The following is a 16,146-nucleotide window of genomic DNA, read 5'->3' on the forward strand; positions in this document are numbered from 1 at the left end:
TATTGTCCGGGATAGCGCAAAGAAAAATCGGAAGTAGAGAGTCTTAACCAATTTCTTCTTTGTTTTTCAGAAAATGTTCCGGTCCTTCCATAAACACCTTTCTTAAAGTCCTTTTCTTTAATTATAGTATAGCTGGGTTCTTAACGCAGGTTGCGATTAGATTCCCATTACATTAAGGCTGACAGGATCTCACACCAAACCAGGTAATATAAAAAAGGCTGTACTTTATTTTATGTACATCTCGTCTTAAAAGCTTCTAGGAGTATTGGAAATCAACTAAATTATTCGTTTATTTTAAAAACTAAACTAATTCTGTATAATAGAAAAACTCGAAAAATATTAAAATTAGAGAACAACCTGTATACGCCGAACCCTTTCTTCGAAGTGACTCTTTTATTTTTATCTTTTTTATTCAATCCTTTTTCCTTTTCTTGGCCATTAACTTTTTTGTATCGTTTTTTGTGGGGATCCCAAATTAATATAATGTTTTTGTTGGCGATCAAGAACAGGTTGAGATTTGGTGGGAACGAGTTAATGAAAGTGTTTTTTAAGATATTTTTATGTTTGATAGTTTGATACTCTCGATTTCGTTTAAGGTTTTTTTAATTAATTTATGTTTGTTTAAGGATATATTCTACAGTAAGTGTTATTGTTAAACTTTCTTTTCTGGCTTAGTGGTTGACACGGATCATGTGAATTCCGGATGTCTTGGTTTCGAATCCCGGAATATCCGTTTTATATAATAATTTCAGGTTGGTATATCACTTTAAAAGCATTAATAAAGAAAATTCAAGTAGCCCATGCCCATGTTATTTTCGATTTTGAATCTAAATATATAAAACAAAGTCGTGTTAGTTACACCACTTATAACTCAAGATCGGCTGGACCGATGTTAGTTATCTCTTTGTTGGCGGATTTTTCTCCGCTCCGAATGGCAAAATAAGTTATAAAATATCGGATATGTTATCCAATAACAATACATTAATTAATTTTACGAATGCAAACAGCATGTGGTGCCATCTGTTGACGAAATAAGAAAGTCAAAGTCCATCAAATCATCAAATATTTGCAAATATGTCACGAAAGGGAGCGATATGGCGGTTTTTGGCATCCAAACCACTAATACCAACGAAATAAAACAATTCTGTATTTGCAAAAAAAGTTGTATTATCCTAAATTAAGTTTAACTAAAGTTAACACGATACTATGAGACTTCTAGGTGAAACAAAGTTCGCCGGATCAGCTTGTTATTTAATAATAGTAATATTATAAGTTATAATAATATAATAGTTCCATTATTAAAAATAGTTTTGTAAATAATGAAATATAAGACACTAAAAAAAGTATATTTTTGTATTACTAAGAAATGAACTTTAGTTTGATTATCTACTTAAGGAATCCATTGTATTCGTTATTTAAGATAATTAAACCGAAACATTTAAATATCTGTCACTTACAACTTTAGACAGAGCTGTCTTGGCCTAATGGTTTCAGCGTGCGACTCTCATCCGTGAGGTCGTAGGTTCGATCCCGGCTGCTCACCAATAGACTTTCTTTCTATGTACGCATTTAACATTGGCTCGGACAATGAAGGAATACATCGTGAGGAGCCAGTTTCCTCACGATGTTTAACTTTGATTTTGACCCAAAATGTCGGTACTTGCCGGAAAAGAAGAGATACAGAAATCTGAGGCCCAGACCTAAAAAGGTTGTAGTGCCTTTTACTTACAACATTAACTATTTGTGAACTATTTGTATATATCTCCAAATGCGTATACTCATTTTAAGAACTTCTAGATCTAGATCTAAACGAACATCCCGATACTATTTTTCCGAGTAATTTTTGGATACAAACAAACATACATATTATATATGTATGCAAAAAACACTTGTGCTTAAATAGATCATAGCATTTAATTATTATACAAATACAATAAAGTTAAACAGTTCTTTTTTTAGTCGGATAGTGCCTAAGCTCTAGATATTAAGCTCTAACATGAGCGTACAGTAATCATAACGTAAGAATAGATCCAAAGCAATATTCGATGCATATTCGAATTTTTAGCATCATTTTCAGATATTTGGCGAGATACGTTCCCATTGTCTTACCGGAATCAGCCAGATCGCCAGTTTTTAATCCTTCACAAATCTTTATCCACGAATCTCGCCAAAACACCAGACACGACGCATAAATCCTTATTTAAATATACCTTTACTATACCAAGGTATAACGCTGTAAGGCACCCAAACGTGCACGGGATTTTGTTCTTTATAACGCTACCAAAGCGTATAAAATTAGTTGAAGATTTCGTGGCGAATGCTCAAATTAAAAAAGGCGTATGTTACTTACATTGAAGACGAATTTGGTCCCTATTTCGTGGAGTCAAAGTTTGTAATAGAATGTGTATTGGTAAAGGGTTTTTATAGCAATAAATAAAGGAATATCAAAGTTGGCTGTGTCAACAACGCGTTGCATTCTTGTGCAGTACACACACGCACACGTCAATATTTGCGCGTGTGTAGATGCAAATACTTATTGGTAAATGTTGACTCGGAACAGATAAAGCCCGGGAGACTTCTTTACTACTTCTAGGAGATACTGCCTCGGATAATACTGATAATACAGATAGCTTAGAAATACATATGTATTGAAAAGTTAAAGGCATTTTATAGGTCTTAGGTAGTAGGCAAACGAGCAGGCAGAATTTAAAGTTAAGTGCTTACCGCTGGCCATGGACACCACTAACAGGAGGTTTGCAAATGCGTTGCCGGCCTTTAAGTTAGTAGTAGTTTTATTTAAAATACTTGACCTGAATGTAAATGTCCGATGGCATTATTAAAGAAGTTTCTTTTTTATATCAGAACATATAATAACGATCTTAAACAAGTAGAAATTACTTGAAAACAAAAATAATGTTCTCTTATCACAACCCGGAAAAGCAATTGTTTCGCCGGAAATCTAAAGCAGACTTTAGTAGTCGTCCGATTCATTCTGTAATTATTGTTACTTATATTCAAAAAAACTTTCAAATTATTCAAGTCCATAGATTTTCTGTTCCACCCCTGACCTTGGTTCACACTGATCCCGCGAATCAGTCTTGGACACTGTTCACTTAACAACAGTAAAGAGAGACCTGCAAATAAGAGTCGTAGACGCAGTTCAATTGATGTGTCTTTGTTCTTCAATAAAATAGATAATAGAGCATTAATAATAGTCGATATTTTAGTTATTGAAATAAGCTAGTAAGTTTCTTGACACAAATACGTTGGCATGTATATGTAATGTTTGGGGGTCAGAAATTGAAATTTCAAACAATAGCAAGTCGAGTTAATATATATATGTATATAATATATATATTTCTTTTTTTATTGATTTTACACACAACAAAGACAACAAATTATATGTACCAGCTTCAACTGGCACTACAAAGTAGCAAACTAGAACTACTAACAAGGTTGAAGCCTATTAAAATAAAAGGTTAACAATGTACACAATCAAGACAAAAACAAAGTCGTTAATAATAATAATTAATCGTTGATTATAAAAAAAACCATATCAAAATAATAATGCCAAACTCATAATAATAATTATTATGAGATTTGCATTAAAAAGAATGATCATTATTATCATTTTTATTTATTAAAACTTCGATACATACAGAAATATTCAATTGACATAATTAAGAAAAGGAGGGCAACTGGCGGCCTTATCGAAAAAAAAATTAGATAAGGTAAGCAAGAAGTGCAAAGTACATAATAAGAACATTACCTATAATTGTTGTCAAAACTTATGGTAGAAATACTCTCCTACGCTATTAAGGGCACCTTGCCTTTAAAAATTTAAAATAAATAATAATAATGCTAGAGCAGTGTTGGCCTAGTGGCTTCAGCGTGCGACTCTCATACCTGAGGTTGTAGGTTCGATCCTCGGCTATGCACCAATGGACTTTCTTTCTATGTGCGCATTTAACATTTGCTCGAACGGTGAAGGAAACATCGTGAGGAAACCGACATGTCTTAGACCCAAAAAGTCGACGGCGTCTGTCAGGCACTGGAGGCTGATCAGTGATCACCTACTTGCCTATTAGATTTAATCATGAAACAGATTCAGAAATCTGAGGCCCAAGACCTAAAGAGGTTGTAGCGCCACTGATTTATTTTTTTATTTTTAAAAATAATGCTGGTATTGTTTATCAATTTTTTAGCTTACAAATATAGTAAATATGAATATTAGATATTTTTGTATGTTAAATTGTCTGTATATCGATATAATAAAAAATTGCGAATTCTATAGAACGCGTCAGAATTCTATGTTGGGTTTCTGCTAATGATATTTCTCAATAATTTTAAAGCTTGCATTGCCTGTGAAAGCATGCTAAAATCAAAACTAATTTTGTATAATTTACTATTTAAAATAAGCTGAAAAACTACGAGATTTCTTTTTACGTAATACTAAATATCAAACTTCATGTCGACCGAGCTATTACAGAAAAATAAAAAGTAATTGGATTACTATACACAAAGCTTGTCACGTACTCTTTTAATTGGTCCGATTAACTTGGATGTTAAAAAATTAGGCCCACTGTTGGTAATTGAGCAACAACATTACCAGTAATTAAAGTATTTATCAATAACCTGTTAATGTATTTATTTAAGCATATATTTTGAGACACCGGAGTCATATTTCGCACTGTCTGTTTGATTTCTTACCCATAATACATTTATCTCAATAGTTAAAGGATTTTTGTATCACCTTAATGTCTGTCGTGTGTGTGTGTGTCTGTGTGTGTGATGTGGTTTACAACTGAACGTTTTAAGGCTTATTTTTGGGAGCTATGTGGAACCAGCTGCCCTTCGAACCAATTCGACTTAGGGTCGACTTAGAGTCCAATTGTTAAAAGACCGGCAACGCACTCACTTTCTGATATTGTGAGTAACATCAGATGAGCTTCCGGCTAGTTAGCCCCCCTTTGTTTCGTAATCCTGGCTGGGCGCTAAAAGATTGTTATAATTTTTGTGCAGTGAAAAATCGTGATAAAACCGGCATGTCTTACAAAAAATCGACGCGTGTCATTCTATATAGTGATATGACGCGTGTCATATACACGTAGTATATCAACTAACGGTCTGCCTTATGGTATCTGAAAGGCATCTTTTTCATTAGAGCCTATAATGTACTTAATTTATAGACATTGTAAAATTTTAAATTTTTTTTAAGATGGATGATTTGATAATTTGATGATTTGTGCTGTACTATTCTGTATTATGTATTAATCTAATATATAAAAGTCTCATGTCACAATGTTCGTTCCCATACTTCGCCGAAACGGCACGACCGATTCTTATGAAATTTGTATGCATATTCAGTAAGTGTAAGAATCGGCTACTATCTATCTTTCAAACCCCTTAGTGATAAGGGGTGTCCACCCCAAATTTTTATTTTATTTTTCGACAAATTTTTTTGTTTTTATTTTTTTATGATAGATCATACAAAATTACATTCAAACCCTAATTTTCATCTATCCTCTACGACCAACTCTTATTTTTTATTTGTTAGTTAAGAACTTATAACTTGAACTCTGAGGTCTATATAGAGAAAAATCACAGAAACACCTAAAAAGTTTTCATTCCGGAAAACCGAACAGTCTCTGGGGTAGCATAGCAAAATGTTCCATGTTGGTATGTACTAAAACATAGGCTAGGCATTAAGGTGAAACTAAGTTTGCGCGGGCAGCTAAGTAATCTTAAAAAATTTGGCAAGATCACATTATAAGCCCTAAACAGAAAATCATACATGTCTTGACGCAATAACTGCGTGCTGATCGAGATCAGTTCCTGTAACCAACCGAAACAACAGAATAGAATAAAACTTTACTAGAATATAATAAATCAGTGTAATAAAATCATCTATACCGCAGCATCGTGGTCCAAAGCCCTTCAAAATTAACCGGTTCCTCTTCCCTCCCTCTCTAACCGACCACGGAACTAACCTACCATCCTACTTTGCCCTTCGGTCATTTTTTCATCTCACTCACGCCAGCGCACTAACTACCACTTTCCCTTTTCAAAGGACGAAGACACTAAAACGGCTATCCTTGTCCGTCCAGCAGTAAACAGTATGTGTGTCCCGTTCTAGCGAAGTCAGGATTTGGCCTTGAGACTCAGATGCAGACTCTGGTCATAGTTATTTTTACTTTTTACTCGGAACGATGACTAAATGCGTTAAGCTGCAAGTCGGTGGCCAGTTTTTGTTGTATATCGATGCCCGAGTAATTCAAATGTCCTATACTTGAAAAAAGCTACCGTTCTTTTAACGGGCGGAAAAGCTCGTTTGGAAACTTCGTAGTATTAAAATTATAGGGGATTATGGGTTATTATTATACTCTTCGGAGACTTAGATAGTTAGGCTATATCAGTACACGAAATTAAGCTGCAATGAAGCTTTTAAGATGTGTAGACCTTTTTAAAAACCTTGCATTATAATCTCAATAGAAATGTGTAGGAAATAGCTATTATTTCATAAATTGCTTTCAAAAATAAAATGTCCTAGACAAACCACGCTTTCGGCCTAATTATATATAATCACATATAATATATAAATCGATTAGTAAGAATGTAATGTAATACTGTTACAATATGAGGAGACTAAAGAATTTTAAAGTCCATGCATTTTCTACAATTACACTAATATTCTAAAAACTATCGCCTCTTCAATGGATGGAAAACTCTTAAAAAGAGTGTCGAGATTCTTATCAGTTCTTCTCGTCAGAGAACTGGCAGTAAATGTAAATTTAGACAATTTATTATTTACGTTCCTTTGAACATATATTATAATTATTAAATTATATTTTGTTTTTTTTAAGTGTCGTGTTACTTATACTGTATTCTTATCAAGCGACGATAATTATAAAATTGCAATTAATTTTTCTTTTGTACCGCGATCGTTTGGTGGCCTGAATAAAATATTAATAGGTTTATTAAAACAGATTCATCAATCGACCCTTCAAACAAAACAAGTGATTTCGTACTTACCTTCTGCTCAAAAGCAAGCTACAAAAAGAAATATCTGAAATCAAATGCACCAATGGCTTAATTAATTCAGTTTTATCAATATTTCTTTCTATTTATCAGAAAGAAAGAGAACATCTCTCTTCTCTTTTTAATCGTGCACTCTTTTCTGAGTGATCGTGGTCGATTTCTGGTCCACATCGTTGTTTTCCCGGATCTGCTGCTCGTATTACAATAGATCCCCATTGTCTCTTCTCCGCATATGAACAGCACGTAAAACATATAGGTATCTAATAAAGGTATTTTTTTATTATTTATATGATTGGGAACTACAGGACGGGAGTCCAAAATACTCTTTCTTTACAGAAGTATACTCGTGGAGTATTATTCTTTACTTTACTTCAAAAAAGACCCCTACCGGCAGTGGATTCCAATTCCGCTAGTTCGCAAACGAAAATGTCTTGTGAAGCAGACAATGGAAGACTTCCAGCCATCAAGGTGATGCGGATGAAATAAATATTGTTGTATGGTCATAGAATTGTGACAAATCCAAACGTTTTTTGCTCACCAAACAAAAACTACCTAAATTGCATCGCTCACGGCAATCCCATAATAAATAGTTCATAGTAACATATAATAACTATTCCTACAACTATCTCTTGCTAATGCGAATATAATTTATATAAGTGTCATTGACCTCGAAACAGCAAAAACTTGGGCAATTAACTGGCAACATTGTTAACCACAATGAATCATTTACTCTCGATCGGATGGCTGTCATTTGAGACCGTTTCAGGACGATATAATTGAGTTGTTAGGGTTACAATGCATTCTAAAGGGGATTTAGATCATTAGATCGATAGATAGATAGATTATTAGATCAGGAAATCCATTCGAAGCGGTGTACGGAGGTATATTTGAACTAACCTCACAGTTAATTTAAACTTAAATAATTTTCTTTACGATATCCAAGGCATCAAATCCAAAACAACTGAAGGTTTTTTACCCAAGGAAACTAAAAAAAACGCATTTTGGTTCAGTAAAATTTATCTAGGCTATACCTAAAGTGACCATTTATTTTTTGGCTCAAAACGGGACATTCGTTAAATTTAGGTAAAATAATAAGAAGTCAATTAAAAAAACACTTATTGAAGTTATTTATTTAGAAAAACTTTGTTGGCTTAAAAGTAACGAATTACAAAATATAGGTAAGTAAGTACCCAAAATGTTTATTATTATTTATATTAATCAGAAGAACAATTTTTTTTAAATATAGCTGCTGAAGATTTCAAATAAGAATGAAACTCTTGGCACGATTTTATTTTATTTTAATTTAAAAAAAATAGTAAAATCGAAAACATATCCAATAATTGTAGTGCAAAAAACACAAATTCCTCATTTCAGGCAACAAAACTGCAACCCCGTTTCACTTCCAATCTCGCTAAAACTAAAAGCTCAATGCGGGTTCAATCGCACGATAATTACCACAAAACAAGCAAACATCCCGACCTTGGTAAAACCAAAAAGTCTGACCCACATACGAGCACAATAAAAGCAAGAATTAAGCAAATAAAAGTACAGGAGATGAAAAATAAAAATAATCACCGTCTTGGTTACGCGTGTCGGCGTTTTTCATTCACGCTCCGGTAGAATAGTTTTCTTTTTACAAGAGGTTGGTACGTGCCGGTTCGTCTTTCTTTTTTAATCATTTCTCGAATATGGATCGTCGTTTTTATCGTTTTCCCGGCGGTTTTGGTTGGTCCCATTCATGCACTTGCCTTGTACGAGTTTTTGTTGGGAACAATTACGTTGTCTTGTTTATGCTTTTTATTAGTTATGAGGTAAGTACTGTCGTGGGCTGATTATGGTGTTATTATACCAAGTATTTCTCTTGAGACGTGTGTAAACTGTTTTATAGTGAATATCGCATATGATTTTTAAAACGCTTTATCACGATTTAAACTCAACTCTGAACATAATAATCAAACCATCTTAAACAAACAATATTAGCTGTCACTGCAATGACATTTACCATTTCGGGCAAATTAAAAATGAATGATGAACAAAGAATTATAAACTACTAGGACCCGATAGACGTTACCTGCATGATATTTCAAGTGATTAGGATATTACCATCCAGGGCGTCACCCAAACGCATACAAAAAAATTCATTCAAATCGGTCCAGCCGTTAAACAGGAGTTCAGTGACATACACACTGATAGTAGAATTATATATATAAAGATATGAATAAATAAATAAATATAGTCTTCTCTTCTCTATCTTCCTTTAAATTTCTTCTGTACAAACATTACCTGTCCACATCGTATCCTTAACTTTCGTACTAACTACTGACGTGAGAGTGATCTTAAATTAAATTCTCAAATTAAATTATTATGATTCATGTGCACATTCTTGTTTTTATTTTTCATGTATCCTTTATTAGTTTAGTTTATTTTTTGTTCCTGTTCAGTTAATTTTTTTACTAACTACAGTAGACTCTCGATAATTTGACACTCGTTAATTTGAATCTCTCGCTAATTTGAATTTTTTTCCGGTCCCTTGAAAAATACTCGATAAATTGAATAAAATCAATGATAATTGGTCCCTTCGGTAATTTGAAGTTAAAAAAGTATTATCTTGCTCGCCAACATGCGACAATTTGAAGTCCGGTCTTGCCTACTCTCTATAATTTGAAGCGTTTATCATGCACATACCTGTCGTTTGTTTACATACATGCACAGACTTGTCAATTGTTTACATAAATGAGTCACTCACTCAAAAAAAGATTACAGACTTCTTTTCGAAATAAAAATTTGTGAATAATTGTTATAATAATTGTTAATACATAATAAGAATATAGAAATAATAGGTAACAAATTTTGATCAAATTCCTATTTCCTTCAGTCGCCTCTCCCCCTCGTGGTTATTCAAACACTTGTTATTTTGAACTCTTGATAATTTGAAATTTATCTCTGGTCCCTTGAGTTTCAAATTATCGAGAGTCGACTGTATATGTAACATGTATTTTTGCACTTCTTGCCTAATTTAATACATTTTTTTTCTTTTCTCACAGTGGTTGCCTGGAAGAGATCGCTCGAAAGCGATAAGGCCGCCAGTTGCCCTTCTTTACATTTAATTATGTTAATTTTTTATATTGTAATGCAACGAAGTGTAAATAAATAAAAACAAATACATAAATAAATATAGCCTTTACTGACAATTTTGTAAGTTACATTATAACTTATTTCTACTTAGTTACACAAAGATCTATATCTTGCTTTCCTCGTCCATGTATATATATGAATATATGATATATGAAGATACAAGTCACTTATAGACGTCATTTAATGGCTATAATTTAAAATAAAGATTTTAAACGGTAAAAATCTATCCAAATTTAACCTAATACCTAAAGCCACCGTAACCACAGATAGAAAGTGTTAGCCCGTGGATGTTTTTGCCTCTTTTTTACTCGTTAACCGCTACACTAGTTCCTACCAATTACTTGTAGCATGGTCATTGACTTATCTTCGTAATCTAGATTTTATCTGCTTCCGTTTTGTATTATTTCTATAAGTGGAACCTATTTTTGAACAAATAAAACGAAGACTTAAGATTATTTTTTATTTTAGTAGTGTCGTTATGTTCATAGTTACGAGGAAAACAAAAGCTAGTTATTTTTTGTCTAAACTGATACTGATATACCACGCCTATATCAAAAGAGAAATACTAATAAGGTGCGCGATTATTAGGTAGACTTTTTCCTTCTTATCGTTTATTGTTTTTATATAGGCAAACAGGTGTTCCCATTTTGTGCCTAATGTATGTCATCAGATCAAGATATGGCGGCTTGTACGCGAAGATTTCCTTCGTCATACGAACAAGTGTTACCTGCGAGAATAGAAGTAAAACTAAATGGTAATTTTAATTGGATATTGAACGAACACCCTCAGTACCAACAAATCAGCTTAGTACACCTATACAGAGACAATAACGACATCCCTCACGGCTTATAACAGAAAAATATAAAACAAAAGAACGGCGCAAAATCTTAAAGCGATTATAAAACTATAATCGGTTTTAGAAACCTAAAAACGACCATGAAAGAGTCATTCGGATCTGTCACTTTAACCTTTTATGAGCCTAAGCTGTGGTCTGACGCAACGTTAGGGTCACTTCGACCTCTGGCAAAAATTATGCTAAGCATTCGACCTACAGACGTTCCGAGAAACAGGTATATTTTTGGTCATCTCCTTAATAAATTCTATTTTATCTTATACGAGTTACCAATACTTGTGTGTATTAAATTATGTGTAGACACATTTTTATCTGTATTATTGCAGGATAATCATTTTGTTCCTTTCAACGGCAATTGTATAAAAAAAGTAATAAATTTAGCCCACTTCACGTAATATATATTACATCAAAAGGCACTCGATATTATGGTGTGTTTCTAGCCGGAAATCGAAATCATAACCTCCAATATTTTTTAAAGTGTGCTTTACTCTATGCATGCATAAAATGTGTAATGTGTGATTACATTTAACCACGCATTCCGCATGCAGAGCCCATAAATATATAAATTATAGTATATAGGCATATAATCATTTATCTGTGACAGAAGATTAATTATTATATGCCTATATACAATTGTACTCTGCTCAAAGTTTCCGATTAGATAATGACTTAGTTAGAAACCATAGGGCAGGAAACACTTTTTTATAAATAGTTGCAGCTATAGTATACTTGTTTAATCATCACTGAAAGGCATAAGTAACCATGGAGAGTGTTCGCCTGCAGCTGAGTTTCATCATCGGGCGTCAAGGCAGAATACGAAATCCCACTCATATTTTTGCCGCGAACCAGCTGCCCACTGAAGTATTTCCGTACCAATTCGACTTAAGCCGGTTGCAGACCGAAAACTAAGCTATGCCAAGGCTAAACTAAGCTATGCCAAGCAAGCTAGGCTAAGCTAAGCTAGAAATAAATAGCGTGCACACCAACAGCTAAGCCAAAGCTCAGTCAGTGTGGCGAAGGATGTGCAAATGGTGTGCGGGGTAGCGGGAGGGGCTTAGCTTAGCTCGTGTAGCTGCGCATCGGCATACACAACTAACTTAGCTTCGCATATTTTAGTTAGCTCACATAGCTTAGTTCGCATAGTTTGCGGTCTGCACACAAGTATGGAAAACTGCGTCAGCTATGCGAGCTAAGCTAAACTAACTTAGCTTAGCTCTTGGTCTGCAACCCGTATTAGAGTCCTTCCATGGGCGGCGGTACCGCTTAACATCAGGTGAGCCTCTTGCCCGTATGTTCGCTGTTCTATAAAAAAAACCCGTTAACTCTTAATGAGAAAATCGTTTTTAAGTCACGGATGGACTACAGTATATTGAAATATATTTGACAACATTTATTCGCTAACATACTTTGACACATGTGTATCTACGAGGAGTGTGAGAGATTTGCCATGATATAACATATAATCGAATATTATATAAATCCATCAAACATACGACATTCATAGCAAATAATACATCATTCAGTAAGTCTTCTCAGAAAGAGAAGAGAAAAGAATACTTTTCTGAATAAATGAAATGATGCGTTGCAAATAAGAATTAGTTTCCTGTGTGAATTGAATTAAACTCCTTTTCATTTAATTATGTTAACTTTTTATATTGTAATGCAACGAAGTGTTAATAAATAAAGTATCTGTTACCGGATATGGCGCCCTAATTCTATTCTCTATGGTTATAGATTTTTTAATTATATCTTGGTCGGTTTTGGAAAGGTTTACCTACGATATGAATAGAAACCTCAGGTCAGTAAATTAGGTCACCTATTCACACTTAGGCGCGTCTTAGACTGTCGAGAGTCTATAGTAATCTTTTAAGATCATTTATCTTGAGATCCGTTTCAAGGGAGTCTGTAAAGCAAGTTTTATCTATGATCGCGTGCTATTAGGAGTGCATCTACTTATAATTGTTTAATTCAAATACAGAACAGTAACCGCTAACAGAACATTAACATTGATGTCACTTTTTAATGTTGATCTGAGTGAGTTGTTGCCCCACATATTTTTATGGTGCCACTGGCGGTATTGTTGTGTACCGGGTTGTGCAGCTCCCTCAAAAATGGTTGAGCTGCATGAGCTACTCGGGGCATGCTAGCCGTCTGCTGGCGCAGGCTTGCTCAGATCGATCTGGTTCTTTCTTCCAAAGACCAGTCCAGTAAATACTCTGCATTTGTTTACACCAACTTATTAATTTATTATTGTATTATCTGGACTATAAAAGAGACCAAGACCCCCGAGTTTGTTTCGACATTTCTTCTCAGGGCAGTCAGTTAGGAAATGTCGACTTCATCTAGTTTAGGAAGACATTGTAAAAGTGATTTATATAGTCCTACTTGCAAGAATAAACTATTTCATTTCATTTCATTTCAAAATCAGCAGAATTTTCCTTATTCCGTCTGCAGAAACCAACCAAGGAGTTCAGGCTCTTATCATTCGAATTCTTCGTGAATATGAATAAACACTACTTATTCAGGACTTAATATATTCGATAGTGGCGTGATCACTTAAAAAAAAGCATTGTAACACTTTATCTGGCACATAATCCGCTATTTTACTTATTAGTTTAGTAAGCTTTTGTAATGTGTTAAGCAAAAACTGGTAAAAACTAAAATTTAAAGTGTAATATATATTTAATTTTTGAATTTTTCTATGTTTATCATAATTGTAATGTATTTGGGGAAATACAGCTTGTAACATATACTGTAGAAATATCATTAAATATATGATGTGCTGAACTTTAATAAATAAATAAATGCCAATCAAATTTATTTATACGAAAAAATCACTTTAGTTCCACGTATGTTTGTTCCAATAGGAATGGACACATTTTGTGTCTCACTAGTTAATTTTTAGAGCAAGTACTGTGTTTGCTTGAAACTATTTATTTCGCCGAGAGTTGAAGCCTATATAAGTTATAAGTACAACCTATATGTGAAATGGTCTCCGAGCACTAACCTTCACTTCGCTCTTTTCTGAAGATATTACCTGCGTGTAGCGATACTGCGGGTTACCAACCAAAATATTACCTTTATATTTTCTTAATTGTTAATTTTTTCGTAAATAAATGTGTCTTTTATGGCTATAATTATTATTATTTAAAGTTAAATTTAATTGAAAATGGAACTGTTTATATTATATATTATTTAATATAATATATACTCATTGAAATTCTGATCATTAGTAATGTAGGAATACAAATGCCAATTTATCCAAGCCATAAATTACAAAAATTCTAAACTCTTTTTTTAAACCCATAACGAATACGCATACCTTCAACAAATACGTAGAATCGTCATACAAATAGTCGATAGCCCAAACCAAAAATCATAAAAACCATAACATCTATTTCAATGGCTTCGCATAAAGCTCGTGCTTCTAGAATCGAAGCAGCGTATTCTTTTTAAAAAAATAACACATTGTCGTGAGGCCTCTTAAACTACACATACTTGCATGGAGATAGAGGCCATATTCCCGCGCAACCGGCATTTCCGTGAAAAAAGTTAAAAGAAACAAAAATTGAATAGGGGATCGGCAAAACAACGATGTTGTTATGGATACGGCCGCATACGACTGCAGTTTTAGAAATGGCGAGCGAACTTAGTATTTATCGTGTTGAAATAATTGGCTCTGAAAGGATTCGTATGGTTTTAAGGGTTAACGAAGCAAATTCGTTGCTATGCTGAACTTTGTTGACGTTCGAATGATAAGTACACGTCAAGTAGTTAATTCACTTCTACAAGGATCGTAACTTCTATATAATATTTTCCTCCCCAAGTACAATTACGCTGTACAATTACCTATTTGCGTAATTAGTGAAAACAGACCAAGTATCAATAATATCGAAATTAATCTTGCAGGAATCTCAGCTGTCGTTATATTATACTCGTATGACGTTTCATCAGTCGTTCAGTAATCACATCAATTGAAATATAATTATTAGAATAAGTATACGTATTATTCTATAATTAAAATATTGTTTTTACTACTAGACTACCACTACTTTCATGATAATATCGAATATATTATTTTAAAATTGTTTATAATACCCATACCTCTTATCTTCAAATACACTTGTTCAATAAAATGTAAAAGGCCTTATTAAAAGTCGGTTAACGCTCAATTGGTCACACTGGTGTCCGACGAAATGAGATAACGGCACAAGGTATTGATAAGAAATTAATATCGAGTGTTCGCGACAAAGGGGTTAGAATGAGATTTTTAGAAAGTGCATTGTGACCAAAATGTCCGATATCAGACGGGAAATTGTTTACAAACTTTTATTCATATGATCTAGAACGTGACTGTACTAAATTTACGTTATTATAACTATTTGATTCGATTTCACTTACTATAGATTAATATTATGGGGGGGGGGGTTTACGGGGGTAATCTCTGGGTCTATCCAACCATATTTGAAAATTATTTTACCAATAGAAAGCCATGTCAATTGTAAGTTGAGTTATGTAGGGATTTGCAAAGTGAGTCGGAGAAAAAATGGCCGAATGAAAATGTTTCTTACGAACGCTTCCTTAACGACGAGAGTTGTATTATTGAGTTCTAGAGCTTAATAATGCCTACAAAAATGTCAGCGATAGCATCCAGTCTAACTTTATTTTTAAGTCACGAAATTACTAGTGGTAGTACTACTGAGGTGTTCCGTAGATTTTACTGTTTCTTGTATTTGTAGTTCGATAAGTTTCATGGTATCCACATCACACCAAGGTTGCTTAATCTTGACAGTTAATTTTGATTAAGCAACAACTAATCATTTAATTAGACAGTTTAGGCGCTTAAGACAAAATGGATTTTCGACTGGCCCATTGCCCCATTGCCACGTCGCCAACGCCAAATGAAAATGGTTATGTGATAAAGCGTGAGCTAATAATATATTTCCCATACAAATTTGTTTAACGTTAGTGGGCCACGCCTGTCGAATATGGTTTTGTCTTCAGATTTACGTGAACATTGCACAATAGTCTGATCAGGAGTTATATTTATGAATTTGACCTGATTTTAGTATAAATATCTTTACTGAATTGTACTTTCCTATAGAAATCATAAGATTTAA

The sequence above is a fragment of the Pieris napi genome, chromosome 16 (genome assembly GCF_905475465.1).
Source record: "Pieris napi chromosome 16, ilPieNapi1.2, whole genome shotgun sequence".
Classification (NCBI taxonomy): domain Eukaryota; kingdom Metazoa; phylum Arthropoda; class Insecta; order Lepidoptera; family Pieridae; genus Pieris; species Pieris napi.